This window comes from Mauremys reevesii, unplaced genomic scaffold (genome assembly GCF_016161935.1).
Source record: "Mauremys reevesii isolate NIE-2019 unplaced genomic scaffold, ASM1616193v1 Contig10, whole genome shotgun sequence".
Lineage (NCBI taxonomy): Eukaryota > Metazoa > Chordata > Testudines > Geoemydidae > Mauremys > Mauremys reevesii.
Genome location: NW_024100716.1, coordinates 995,061 through 1,007,516, shown reverse-complemented (window position 1 = coordinate 1,007,516; position 12,456 = coordinate 995,061).

The following is a 12,456-nucleotide window of genomic DNA, read 5'->3' as shown; positions in this document are numbered from 1 at the left end:
TTGACAAGTGCACGCATCAACAAAGGGCCGCTCGTCTCCAGTGAGAACCAGCAGGCACTTTACAGCTTAGTATTAGCCTATATAGACAGTTTTATTACGTCATACATCACTCACTTGAGCAAAACCCACCCCCCTTTGTTTAACAACTTAAAACTAGACACTTTTAATATACACACATGCCTAGACTTTATGTCTACAACTTTAGATTATTAATTATATCTTAACAACACCCAAAAGTTAAAAATACAGGGGAGTTTTAAACAAACCTATAACTCAACCAAAAAGTTAGAATCTGAACCGTGGGATGCTAGAGTTCCTTATCAGTTCTTCAAACACTGTCCTTAGCACAGCTAATGGCATGCCAGCAATGCAATCCTTAGCTTATCTCAGGCTTATCTCACGTTTTCCAGGGCTCTGTAAAACAATGCTGCTTCTCAGTACTTTTCCACTCTGGGATTACCCAGAAACCTCTGGTAGCCTGATTTCAGTCAGGTTGGCATAACTGTTTTGCCTGCTATATTTTCATTCAGGCCTAACAATCCCCCCTTTGTTCCTAGAGGACCAACGGAACTCTTGGAACACATATTCATTTATATATATCGGGGGGTTACTACCCTACCAGGATGTGTAACCCTGGGGTGTTTTTACATAGTTGTGCAACCACACAACATCCGCACCTTATGAGTACATAAAGCAACAAAAATCCACAAATAATAATAGCAGCACTTCTAAGCAAATTGTGTAGCCATCCACCTACATCAGGCAACCAGCTAAATAAATCACTCCACCAGGAGTTCCAGCTAGATTGCTCTCCACCAAGATCCCTTGCAATTGCTTCAAGATGTTTCGCTCTCTCCCATGTAGTGTTATAAACATCAGGAATATAAACACAACATTCTTGTCCTATTAAGGCACATGTCCCTCCTTGTGAAGCTAACAAAATATCCAAAGCCATTCTATTTTGAAGAACCATATGCCTAATCTGTTGTTGCTCGGTGGCCAGATCAATGAGGGCTTCACCAGTGGAATTAGCCATTGTTTCTAACACTCCCTGTAATCTCATTACACCTTCCCCTATGCGATAAGTAGCACCTCCACATGCAAAAAAAAGGGCTGCACATGCTCCCGTCCAATCATTAAGTGCTTTCCAGGTAAGGGGTCGAGACCTGTCTACGTCTTCCCTGGCTTCGCGCACATTTTTTAAATGTCCAGAAGGAAGGCGATCTCGATATAAAACAGGGAGTTCTAACCAGGCCAAATAGCATGACCCCTTCCAGGAAACAGGCAAGCTTAAATAAGCCTTTTCTCCACAAACCCAATAAACTCCAAACAAGGGATTAGATATAGCAAATGCAGTATGTTGGGATTTATAATACCATCCAGTCCAGGCTGAGAGACCATGAAAACTATTTGGAGCATTATCAGTACAGTGGCACACCGAATACTCAGTGCCAGAAGAGTTAAAAGAATGTTTTTTTATGCAGTGTATGTGAATGATCTTTGAATACCTCAAAGATGCAGTGCAATTAGTATGTGACAGATCTGGAGCTATAATGCAGCGTATTTTAAAAAACACATGAGAATCATTCACTACTAACAGATTAAACAAGCTGCAATAGTTAACAGGGAAAACATACCAGGACCTTCCAGGTCGAGGTAAACCTTGTATAAGAGTGCAATTAGGGCCACGATTGTTACCAAAATGAGTTCCATTAATATAGGCTTTACAATTGCTAACTCCTACAGGCACCCTCCCTGAGCCCAGGAAGCACCACTCACCAGGTCGCTTCCACACCGTAAGGTATCTATTAATTGGGATTCCTGAATCTGCCCAGGTTAAGTTCTGCAAGCCTGAGGAGTCCTTCCATGAAGGAGTCCATGTCATATTCATAGGGCTAAGAGGTATGGGGATCATGGGAAGACCTCGGTGACTATCTACTGGCATTAAAGAGCATACCCAACATGAAATATTATTCAGTGCTGGCATACGGGCTTTCATTTCATGAGCAAAGCGAATAAAAGCATTATGTTCATAGCCCCTTATTAATCCAATCCCCATAAAGGAAAAACAACAAATAATACACAAATGAGTCCACCAATGCCCCATGCGACTATTCGCTGCCATTCCTTGGAGAATGGGCACCAGTATACTTCTTCTTAAGTTTTAACCGCAGGTCGCCCAAAGGGGTAGCAGTCCATGTGTTCTGGGCACGGCAGTCGTCTGCTTCTGGTTCACCCTTTTCGCGGTGGGGTGAACACGCGTGGCACCCACGAAGTCCAACGTCGTCTACTTCTGGGGAACCCGTAATCAAGTCAGGTTCCCGAGCGGTGCTCCTCTTGATTCTGGTATGATGAATCCAAGTAGGTAGTTCCTTCACTCGGATAGCGGTAGGGCTTACCAAAAGAATCTCAAAGGGTCCCAGCCACTGCGGTTGGAGTGGATTCTTCTTGTATGCTTTTACCCACACAGAATCACCTGGTAAAAAAGAATGAACAGCTTCTCACAATGGTAAGGATTGGGAAAATGCAGAGTACTGCTGTAATGTCACTAGATGACGCTGTAATTGTTGCACATATTTTTCAGTTTCATTTGTCATATCAGAATCACTAGGAATTGATATCAAAGGAGCAAATATTGGAGGCACATGCCCAAACAAAAGTTCATAGGGGGCTAGCCGAGTCCTAGCATTAGGAGTTGTTCGAATAGTATAAAGTGCAAGAGGCAAAACCTTAGTCCATTTCAGCTTAAGCTCTTGACACAACTTTGTTAAAAGATTCTTTAAAGTCCCATTCATACGCTCCACCTGGCCTGAACTCTGAGGATGCCAGGGAGCATGAAAAGCCCACTTAGTAGCTATGGCTGCAGTAAGTTCCTTACAAATCCTTGCTGTAAAATGAGAACCTTGATCAGAATCAATACCTCAGGAGGGCCAAATCTTGGGATCACTTCATTAAGCAAAATTTTGCATACAGCAGTTGCAGTAGCTCGAGTTGTGGGATAGGCTTCCACCCATCCCGTGAGCTGGTCGACTATAACTAACAAATGCCGCTTCCCTTCAGAGGGAAGGCAAATCAGTAAAATCAATCTGTAAATGTTGCATAGGTCTGTGAGCCCATCTGCGCCCCCCAGGTGGTGCTTGTTTGTTTACACCCTTTGGATTGCATTGCTGACACAGAGCACATTTCTCTACCGTTCTCCTAGCTACTTCATAAAGTCCTGGAGAAACAAACTGTCTCAGAATAATTTGGGCCATTTTATTTGCCCCCAAGTGTGTATTACTGTGAATCCGCTGCACCACCTCACTCTGATAACTCTTAGGCAACACATAGCGACCATCGCATTCCCAAAGTCCTATGGAGTTGGGCTTAGCTCCCCACTTTTCCCAAAGCGTTTTCTCACCAATCGGAGCTTGCTGTTGCCAAGTTAAAAGAGGAGAAACCACAGTCAATTGTACATTCTGTAGCGCAGCTGCCTTAGCAGCTTCATCTGCAAAACGATTTCCTACTGACACAGGATCAGTCTGTTTGGTATGAGCCCTACAGTGAATAACCGCAATTTCTTTAGGGGCTTGAATAGCTTGCAATAACTCAGCTATTTCTTTCCCATTTGCAATCTGAGATCCTGAGGAAGTAATGAATCCTCTCTCCTTCCAAATGGCTCCAGTAGCATGACACACCCCAAAGGCATATTTAGAGTCAGTATAAATGTTAACCCTTTTTTGTCCAGCATACAAACAGGCAGCTGTTAAAGCCTGCAATTCAGCTGACTGAGCACTTGTCCCTGGTGACAAAGGTGTACTTCGAAATACTGTACGACCATTTGTAACCGCATATCCAGAGTGTCGAATTCCATCTCTCACAAAGGCAGAACCATCTACAAACAACTCCAACTCTGGATCGATTAAAGGAACATCGACCAGATCAGGACGTGGAGTAGATACCTGATCCAAAACCTGCAAACAATCATGTACTGTTTCCTGACCATTTTCATGAGGTAGCAAGGAAGCCGGGTTTAAAGTTGCACACCTCTTTAAGGTTACTCCATGAGTCATTAGCAGAGTCACTTCATATTTTGACAATCTCTGGTTAGTTAAATGTCTGTGCTGTTGAGAATTTAACAAGCTTGCCACTGCATGGGGAGTGTGTACCGTTAAAGAATGTCCCAGAACAATCTCTTGAGCCTTTTCCACTAATAATGCAGCTGCTGCCACATTCCTAAGGCAGCCGGGGTGTCCCCTAGCCACCGGATCCAACTGTCCCGAAAGGTATGCCACTGGTCGCGGAGCATTTCCCAATGACTGTGTTAGTACTCCCGAGGCCACCCCCTTCACTTCATGTACATATAAATCAAAGGGCTTACTATAGTTGGGCAGCCCCAAAGCAGGAGCCCGAATAAGAGACTCTTTTAACGCTTTAAAGGCTCTTATTTGCTCAGGGTTCGGATGTAGGGGCTCTTCAGCCTCTTCCTTAGTTAATTCATGTAACGGCTTCAGCCAGTCCCCAGCTGAAATAATCCAAGGGCGACAAAATCCAATCATGCCAATAAAACCCCGCATGCCTCGCTTAGTGGTAGGAAATGGAATATTAACAATAGCTTCAATTCGTTTAAAGTCCAGGCTTCGCACTCCGGGACCAAGAGTGTACCCAAGGCACTTTACCTCTTGTCGGGCCCATTGCAACTTTGTAGGACTGACCTTATGTCCTTTCACTTCTAACTGATTAAGTAAATAGACAGAGTCAATTTCATTGTCCTCCCGAGTTCTGGAGGCTACCAAAATATCATCAACATAAGTCACCAAGGTAGAGGCAGCTGGCAACTAGATATCTTTTAAATCCTCCGCTAAAACCCTGGCAAACACACCTGGGGCTTCCACATAACCTTGTGGCATTCTAGTCCAAGTGAGTTGTCCCGGGGGTCCAGACCTTTCATCCCTCCGTCCTGCTGTGCCAGGGACCCCCCAAGTAAAGGCAAAAAGATACTGTTTTTCTGGGGCCACTGGTACAGAGAAAAAGGCATTTGTCAAATCTATACATGTAAACCATTCGGCTTCAGGTGGCACCATTGCCAAAATAGTACTTGGGTTTGGCACCACAGGGTATTCTGGAATTACATACTGATTAATAAGTCTTAAATCCTGCACCATTCTATATACAGGTTTTCCATCAGGATCAGGCTGAGGCTTCTTTACAGCCAGAATGGGAGTATTACATGGGGAGACACAGGGCACTAAAATTCCTTTGTTCTTAAAATTCTGCACAAGGGGCTCAAGTCCATGTATAGCCTCAATTTTAAGGGGATATTGCCTCTGAGCTGGGGGAGGCATGTCAGCCTTTATCACTGGATTCAGAGGTGAGGCAGATTTTACCAACCCCACATCATGCTTTCCTCCCCACACTATAGGGTTAACTTCGTTCTGAACTCGGAGGGGAAGCATTTCACAAGTACTGTTAGTTAACTGCATTAACAGATAAGCTTTCTCTGCTGGGAAGCGAAGGGAGATGCTTTCAGGAGTACAAAAAATTTGAGCATGCAGTTTACACAACAAATCCCTTCCCAGCAAATTCACTGGACCATTCATTAGCAGAAAAGAATGCTGAACTGAAATAGGACCCAGAGTAGCCATACAGTCATTTGTCATGAAATGCCGTTCGGACTTTCCAGTGACTCCTATTACGCATTTTTCAGTACTGCTTTTTGGTGCCGCTCCCTCAGGTATAGCTGAATGAGTGGCCCCCGTATCCACTAATAATTCAAAAGTCTTTTGTCCTAATTTCAGGGGAACCACTGGTAATCGTGCATCACACTTAAACTGTACCATTCCAGCCTCATAAACCTCAGAACCCCAGGGGAGCGGCACCTCCCTTCATTCATGTTCTACAGAGAACTGGCCCACTCTCTCAGGTTCACAGTCCGCTTTCAGTTTGAGAGGCCATTCTCTCCGCCAGTGTCCTTCCTCACCACAATAGTGGCATCCATTATTACTGGGACTCATGCTTCCACCTCGTCCGCGTCCCCTACTGAATCTACCTCCTCGTCCTCCCCTGAAACCACGATTCCAGCCTCGGCCCCTTCCTCTACCTCCCGACATGGCCACTGCCAACAGTGATACTTGATCCTTCAGATCTTTTTGTTTTTCCTTTCTCCTTTCCTTCTCTTTTAGCTCTTCTCGCCCATTAAACACTCTAGTCGCAATGCTAACTACCTCAGGCAAACTTTTTCCTTGCATACCATCTGGATGCTCTCTAAATCTCTTAGCAATATCCTCTGCACATTGTGACATAAAAACCATTTTAATCATCTCCTTTCCATGATCAGTTTCAGGGTTCAAATTCCCATGCTTTCTAACTTCACAAATCAAGCGGGCACAAAAATCAGAAGGGTGTTCATCTGGACGCTGAACACAAGCAGTCACCTTGCTCCAAGCTTCCCCTGCGTCCTTAATGCCTTTCAGAACAGCCTTCAAAAAATTATCCAAACTTGTCTTATGAACTGGATTATTGGGATCCCACTTAGGGTCATCAATTGGCCAAGATGCATTCAAATGGGTTGCACATTTTTCTTTTACCTTTTGTCTTTCATCCTCTGTCAGGAGAGTATCTAATAATTGATTTACATCTGCCCAAGTGGGCACATGAGTGGAAAAGATTGTATGAAACATTCTTTCCACTGCCTCAGGATTGTCTCGTAGACGAGGCATAGTGCGCTGCCAATTAAGCAAATCTGAAGTTGCAAACGGAGTATGGGTAAAAACCATCTCATGTCCCCCAGCAACCCGTGGAACCGGATATGTTCTCAATGGGGCTTGTAGTATCAGGGATGTCTCAGAAACATCCTTCCCCTCGGGGTTAAATAACCTAGAGGGGGACCGCAAGGGTGAGGATGAGGGCTTCTGTAATATTGGGAGTGTGTGCGAAGTAGCCCCTGGCCAAGTTTGCAAAAGGCTGGCTGAAGGCTGTATAGAGGGAATGAGGCTGCCTGATCCCTCAGAGGATGGGGCAACATCACCCTGAGCCCTTCCTTGATTCTCCTCTATCCCTGAACTGTCCCTAACCTGTTGTTGTTGAAGCCTTGCACTCCGCCGGACAGGGGGACGAACAGGAACAAAGTCGTCCTCCTCCCGGCGTGACTCCAAGGCATATGGTAAGGAACTTTTACAAAAATTCTCCATACAAACAGCTTCAATAGCCACTCGTCCCTCCGTGGGTTTATAATTATACCATACAAATAAATAATCCATTTGTCCTGGCCTAAGATCAACCACGATATCCCTTAAAGAGTTCATCCTCTCTGTGGAAAAAGTTCCACACTCCGGCCAATCTTTAGTCGGGGACAAATGAGCAGTAAAAGAAGGCCATTGAATTTGACATAAATTTCTCATTTTAGATTTTACCAACCCAGCAGTTCCAGAAATCTCCTTCCAATCTCTAAGTATCAGAGACAATGGGGCGTCCCCCGGGCACTTACTGCCAACTTGTCCCATTTGGTAAGGGGACTCTAACCCCTCTTCCCTGCGTTGAGGTAAAGGGACTCTAACCCCCACCTCCCGCGTCACTTACCTCTCCAGGGGACTCGAACACCTGGACTGGGACTCAAACCCAGGCTGGGACTCTAACCCAGAATACTTGGATCCTGCGCAAACCTGAACTGGGACTCTAACCCAGACCTGGACTGGGACTCTAACCCAGACCTAAGTTGTCAGGGACTCGAACCCCGACAATCTGCTCTGGGACTCTAACCCAGGCAACCTTGACCCTACTCAACGGGTAGGTGGATGTTGCTGGATTTCTATGAGCTTCAGCTGGTTCACAGGACTCGCCTTATCACCGACGCAGAGATCAGACTACCAGGCAAGGCTCCTCTAAACCAGAGGATGCGCGCTGCATTGCCTCAGAGTCTGATCCCCCGCCGGAGAGTCAGACAGATTCCCGGCGGAGTCGCCAAAGATGTCAGGGACTCTAACCCCAACAGCGAAATTCGTTGTCTGTTCACAGAGAGACAGGCAACACCAGCAAGGTCCGATCAAAAGCCCTTTATTGACAAGTGCACGCATCAACAAAGGGCCGCTCGTCTCCAGTGAGAACCAGCAGGCACTTTACAGCTTAGTATTAGCCTATATAGACAGTTTTATTACGTCATACATCACTCACTTGAGCAAAACCCACCCCCCTTTGTTTAACAACTTAAAACTAGACACTTTTAATATACACACATGCCTAGACTTTATGTCTACAACTTTAGATTATTAATTATATCTTAACAACACCCAAAAGTTAAAAATACAGGGGAGTTTTAAACAAACCTATAACTCAACCAAAAAGTTAGAATCTGAACTTTTGGGATGCTAGAGTTCCTTATCAGTTCTTCAAACACTGTCCTTAGCACAGCTAATGGCATGCCAGCAATGCAATCCCTGGCTTATCTCAGGCTTATCTCACGTTTTCCAGGGCTCTGTAAAACAATGCTGCTTCTCAGTACTTTTCCACTCTGGGATTACCCAGAAACCTCTGGTAGCCTGATTTCAGTCAGGTTGGCATAACTGTTTTGCCTGCTATATTTTCATTCAGGCCTAACAACTTCAATCTGTGACAGTTCCTCAGATTTGCCACCTACAAAAGCCAGCTCAGGTTTGGGAATCTCCCTAACATCCTCAGCCGTGAATACTGAAGCAAAGAATCCATTTAGTTTCTCCACAATGACTTTATCATCTTTAAGTGCTCCTTTTGTATTTCGATTGTCAAGGGGCTCCACTGGTTGTTTAGCAGGCTTCCTGCTTCTGATGTACTTAAAAAACATTGTTATTACCTTTGGAGTTTTTGGCTAGCCATTCTTCAAACTCCTCTTTGGCTTTTCTTGCACTTAAGTTGGCAGTGTTTGTGCTCCTTTCTATTTGCCTCACTAGGATTTGACTTCCGCTTTTTAAAGGAAGTCTTTTTATCTCTCACTGCTTCTTTTACATGGTTGTTAAGCCACGGTGGCTCTTTTTTAGTTCTTTCACTGTGTTACTTCATTTGCGGTATACATTGAAGTTGGGCCTCTATTATGGTGTCTTTAAAAAGGGCCCATGCAACTTGCAGGGATTTCACTTTAGTCACTATACCTTTTAACTTTTGTTTAACTACCTCCCTCATTTTTGCATAGTTCCCCCTTTTGAAATTAAATGCCACAGTGTTGGGCTGTTGAGATGTTCTTCCCACCACAGGGATGTTGAATGCTATTGTATTATGGTCACTTTTTCCAAGCGGTCCTGCTATAGTTACCTCTTGGACCAGCTCCTGCATTCCACTCAGGATTAAATCTAGAGTTGCCTCTCCCCTTGTGGGTTCCTGTACCAGCTGCTTCATGAAGCAGTCATTTAAAGTATTAAGAAATTTTATCTCTGCATTTTGTCTTGAAGTGAAATGTTCCCAGTCAATATGGGGATAATTGAAATCCCCCACTATTATTGGGTTCTTAATTTTGATAGCCTCTCTAATTTCCCTTAGCATTTCATCATCACTATTACTGTCCTGGTCAGGTGATTGATAATAGATCCCTAATGTTATATTTTTATTAGAGCCTGAAATTTCTATCCATAGAGATTCTATGGAACATGTGGATTTGCTTAAGGTTTTTACTTCATTTGAATCTACATTTTCTTTCACATATAGTGCCACTCCTCCCCCTGCATGACCTGTTCTGTCCTTCTGATATATTTTGTACCCTGGAATGATTGTGTCCCATTGATTGTTCTCAGTCCACCAGGTTTCTGTGATGCCTATTATATCAATATCCTTCTTTATCACAAGGCACTCTAGTTCACCCATCTTATTATTTAGACTTCTAGCATTTGTGTACAAGCACTTTAAAAACTTGTCCCTGTTTATTTGTCTGCCATTTTCTGATGTGCCAGATTCTCTTTTAGGTGACTGTTTATCATCTGATCTGGCCCTTACATTATCCTATTCCATCCTCTGCTCCTGACTATAACCTGGAGATTCTGTATCATCAGATTCTCCCCTAAGAGAAGTCTGTGTCCGATCCACATGCTCCTCTGCAGCAGTTGGCTTTCCCCCATCTCCTAGTTTAAAAACTGCTCTACAACCTTTTTAATGTTTAGTGCCAGCAGTCTGGTTCCACTTTGGTTTAGGTGGAGCTCATCTCTCCTGTATAGGCTCCTCCCATCCCAGAAGTTTCCCCAGTTCCTAATGAATGTAAACCCCTCCTCTCTACACCATCGTCTCATCCATGCATTGAGACTCTGAAGCTCTGCCTGCCTACCCGGCCCTGCGCGTGGAACTGGGAGCATTTCTGAGAATGCCACCATAGAGGTCCTGGATTTCAGTCTCTTCCCTAGCAGCCTAAATTTGGCTTCCAGGACATCTCTCCTACCCTTCCCTATGTCACTTATTAGACTGGTATCTACACTACCCTTCCTACTTGTGTCCATTCTTCTGCCCACGGCTGTATCTTCTCTTACTTTGTTTTCTTCCCTCTCAATGTTAAATTCTGGCATGGAGATTACCTGGACATCTCCCAACCATCTCCTCCAAATTCCTAGATTAAAGCTCTCTTAATCAGTTGTGCCAGCCTCTATCCTAGAAGTCTATTTCCCTCCTTACTCAGGTGAAGTCCATCCCGAGAGAACAGTCCTCTCTCCATGAATGCTTCCCAGTGGCCGTACATCCCAAAGCCCTCCTTACAGCACCACTGCCTGAGCCATCTGTTGATCGCCATAATCTTCTCACACCTTTGTTGCCCTTCTCTAGGAACAGGCAGAATCCCACTGAAGATCATCTGAGCCTCCATTTCCTTAAGCATCTTCCCCAGTCTGACATAGTCTCCCTTGATACGTTCCAGCAAGAAACTAGCCATATCATTTGTTCCCACATGAAGGACAATCAACGGATTCTTTCCCGTTCCGATTAGGATCCTTTTCAGCCTCAGGTCCACATCCCGTATCTTAGCACCCGGCACACCCTTCTGTTCTCCGGATCAGCTCTAGTTACAGGCCTGTCTATTCTTCTCAGTAAGGAGTCCCCAATTACATAGACCTGCCTTTTCCTGGTGACAGTATGATTCTCTGGTCTATCCCCTGCTCCCACTGGCTGCAAGTCCTCTCGATTCCTATTCACCCTTGCAATCCTCCGCAACCCATCCCGTATCCTCCTGGGGCTCATATTTGGTGTTGTCTCCATTGACTCTTCCCCTCTTCCTGTAGGACTAGCTGCTCTTCTCTTCTTCCTTGCCCTCTCACCTTCAGCGACCACCTGCTGTGCCCCTTCTTCATTTTCCAACTCTGCAAACCTGTTCCTGAGCTCTATTTCTCCTTCACTGGCCCATCTTTTCCTCTGCCTGGTTCTCTTAGTCACACACTTTCACTGTTCACTTTCCTCACCCAGCAGTCTCCCCTCAGAATTCTTTGGTCCTGCTTCCATCTGCAAGTCTGAGCTTATCCCTTCAGCCTTCTTATATCTTTGCTCCATCATCTGCTCAGACCCCCTTCTAAACTCGACCAGGGTTTCCACCTGCATCTCCAGTCCTTGGATCTTTTCTTCCATCAGCTCTATCATTCGGCACTTCATGCAGACAAAACTCTTTTCAGGTATCCCCTACAGGAGCATGTACATGCCGCAGCTTCCACATCCAGTCATCCTCATTGTGTCTTTCACTGCTGCCTCTGTACTGGTCATAGCCTTCCCACCTAAAACCTGTTAGTCCAGGAAACACAAACCAAAACAAACCCCCAACAGGAACCAGAACACTGGCAGAACACCACCCACTCCCTTCACTAGCCTGTCAGTTCCTCTGCCTAGGTCTAAGTCTCCCCCACAACCTCCTCCAACAGAACTCCCACTGAATCTCTCCTGTTTACAGCTCTGTTTCCTGGCTCCTGTGCCGCTGCAGCTGTCTTTGCCGTTGCCTGACTGGCTGGCTACCTTCATAGGACCCCTAGGCAGAGAAGCCCCACCCCCTAATCAGGGCTCAGCTTCTCTCCCAGCACACTGCACCTACCAGGCTGTCTTGGGGGTCAGTTATCCCAGGCAATATCTGAGGACTGTGTGGCAGGTAGTGGCCCCATCCTCACAGTCCCTGTGAACTGCCTCTCTCCCAGCAGCAGCTTTGCTTCTCCACAACCTCCAGGGATGCAAACAGCTGTAGAGACAACTGGCGGCAGGGGGTGAAACTCAGAGCTACTGGGAGAAAAGCCAATGGCAGGGAGTGGGGGTAGAGTCTGCTGCTCATCTGGGGAAGGAGCAGCCTGTACATGCAGGGCAGAGAGGCCAGGTAGAAAGGGGTGAAGAGGAGGGGGAAGAGCCCAGGGGAGGAGGGCGGGAGGAGACCAGTGGAAGAGGGAAATGTGTGGGGCAGGTGGGCAGAGGAAGCTCCAGTAGGGAGCACAAGGCTGTAATTCCAAGCTCCACAGAACAAAAGTTACGAGGATAAAAAAAACATCCAGTCTAATTTTTCCATCTGTC